Source organism: Octodon degus, unplaced genomic scaffold (assembly GCF_000260255.1).
Source record: "Octodon degus isolate 3935 unplaced genomic scaffold, OctDeg1.0 scaffold00072, whole genome shotgun sequence".
Taxonomy (NCBI): domain Eukaryota; kingdom Metazoa; phylum Chordata; class Mammalia; order Rodentia; family Octodontidae; genus Octodon; species Octodon degus.
Window position 1 is genome coordinate 5,296,906 of NW_004524648.1, and position 2,914 is coordinate 5,299,819.

Sequence of the window (2,914 nt, forward strand, 5' to 3'; positions counted from 1 at the left end):
AAACTCGGGACCTTGTACTTGCCAGGCAAGCACTTATTCCACTGAGGTACCTCCCCAGCCCTGGAAAAACATACTTTAGACCATACTCTTCAGTGGTATCTGAAGGTCTCTTTCCAGGCCAAACAGTCTGGACAGTATCCTTACCAGTTTATTATACTGTCTTTAGATTTTCCCTTTATATAGCTAACATTTTGCTGACCTCTGCAGAATTAATTTTTTTTTTTTTTTTTCTTTTTTGCAGTACTGGGGATTGAACTCATTTCTTCTTGATTGTACTTTGGCAATTCATGAGTCCCTATGAAACTTGTTACTTTTTAAAAGTTGTTTATCATTACAATTCACAATGTTCAATTTAGGACGAGAGAAATTTTCTGTGAACCTAATTGTACTTTTCCTGAACTGTTGTTTGGTTTTTACCTTAAAGACACTAAATATTCAACTGATCATATTTTTCTCCTTATACTAATGCTAGACTATTTGGAGCCAATTTGTGGCTCGCTTGCAGCAAATATTTATGTATTTTATATGCCCATGATACTTTTAGTTCCATCTTTCTTTTCTACCTTTATTTTCCTTTTTACTGTTTTAAGCTTTTTTTTTTTTTTTTTTTTTTGGAATAAAGTTGGGATGTAAGTAAATAATGTACCTTTTGTTTTTTGTCTCATTTGTTTCTCTTTGGACATTTTCTTGGCTTTATTTCATTTTTTAAAAAGCTGTAGTGAGCAAACATGCACATTAGAGAAAACCCTGAATACTAAAAATAGGCATTAATGGCTTCCAAAGTAGTAATTAGCATTAGATTAGAATTTAGAAGAGCTGATGCCTAGATCCACCATTAAACTGAGTATTTGTGTAGGGGGGAGGGGAGGGGATTGAGCCCAAGGAGTACATTTCCAGCTCCTTTTTTTAAAAATTTTGAGACAGGGTCTCATTAAGACATTAAGTTGCCCAGGCTGGGCACAAATTTGTGGTTCTCATGCCTCTGCTTTCGAGAGTACTTGGGATGAAGGCTATGTGCCACCACTCCCAGGTTATACTTTTTTTTTTTTTTTTTTTTTTTTGCGGACTAGGGATTGAACTTGGGCTGTTCTACTGAGCTATCTCCCCAGCCTATAATACTTTTGGTTCTTAATTGTGGGGAATCAGTTTTAGATTTCTGTGATACTTTTTATTTTTCTTTTCTTCCCAATACTGGGTATTGAACCTAGAGCTGCGTTCAGGCTAGGCCAATGACTACCCTTGCACTACCTCCTCACTCCTTTTTGGAAATAGAATCTTGCCAAATTTCCCAGACTGCCCTGGAATTTGTGATCTTCCTTCCTGAGCTTCCCATGTAGCTGACATTACAGGTGTGAGCCACCATACCCAGTTGTGATGCTTTTACAAAGGGCAGATGCAGAAGATTTTGATACTGTGTAGCCTAGTGTTAATGTTAGATTATTCAGTGCTATGGATCCTCTGGTCACTGTGGTACAGTGGGTTAAGGTTCTTAGGGAAGGATTAATGTAATATCCCTAGAGACCTTTTTCATATATTACATAGCTTTGAGGCCAACTTCATGCACATAGTTTGAATTATTTCTTCCCAAATGACATTTTCAACACTTTTTAGTGTTGCACTTACGCAGTGATTTTCAAGGTAGAACAGAGGGTGTGACATAAAAACCAAAATTTTGAACCGGGGATTGAACTCAGCCCCTTGCGCTTGCCAGGGAAGCGCTTACTCCACTGAGCCATCTCCCCAGCCCCAAAACCAAAGTTTTAAAAAGTAAAAATTGGAGTCTTGCTTCTTCCTACTTCTGATATGCTCATCTCTGGAAGGCATTTTCTTCCTACACTCCATTCCCATTCAGAGTCAATGACATAACAGATTTTTTTTTTTTTTTTGGTACCAGGGATTGAACTCAAAACCTTATGTTTGCCAGGCAGGCGCATAAGCCACTGTGTTATCTCCCTTGCTGTAAATGTTAATACCTTTATTTATATGAAATTTACTTAGAACTTTAAAATATATAATCTGAAATGATCTTTATTACTATCCTTTGATTTTCCATTATCTAGAAGACACTACATTAAAAAATCAAATACACCTGCAACCATGGATACTTTACTGCATTTTCCATGTTTTGTAAATTTATTTTTTGAGACAGGGTCTCACTATGTAATGCAGGCTGGCACTCACAATGTAGCCCAGCTATGTAGGCTACCACACCAGACATTTAATACCAATCTTTATATACCTATAGAAAAAAATGTCTTTGGCCAGATGTGGTGGTACATGCCTGTAATCCCTGCACTCAAAGAGGTTGGATAGGACAGCCTCAAGTGCAAGTCTAGCCTAGGTTATATAGTGAGTTCAAGGCTGGTCTGAACTAGATGGTAAGACCATTTCAAGAAACCAGAAAAAAGAAAAAAAAAGTTTCTTATAGCTATGCTCTTGTTTTATTCTTTTTTCTTTTTACTTTTTTTAACCTCTAACTTATTATAATAGATCTATTAAGGTGTTTACTTGTTCACTGATTTAACAAACTAATCTCAGTTTCTTGATTATTTTTTGGTACTGGGAGTCAAACTTAGGACCTTGTGCTTGCCAGGCAGGTATACTTGTGCTGCTGAGCTGTATCTCCAGCCCTCCTTGATTACTTTAAGTAGAAACTTTAGGCCAGGGATATAGCTCAGTGACAAAAGCACCCTCCTGGAAAGTGCAAGGTCCTGAGTTCAATTCCTGGTACCCCACCCCCAAATAGTATCATTGTAGCAATCTCATCCAAGCTAGTGTATGTGTGTGTTGCTGGGGATTGAATCAGGTCTTAGAAATGCTAGACAAAGCTGGGGAGATAGCTCAGTAGACTAAGTACTTGCCTGGCAAGCACAAGGTCCTGAGTTCAATCCCTGGGACCACCAAAAAAAAAAAA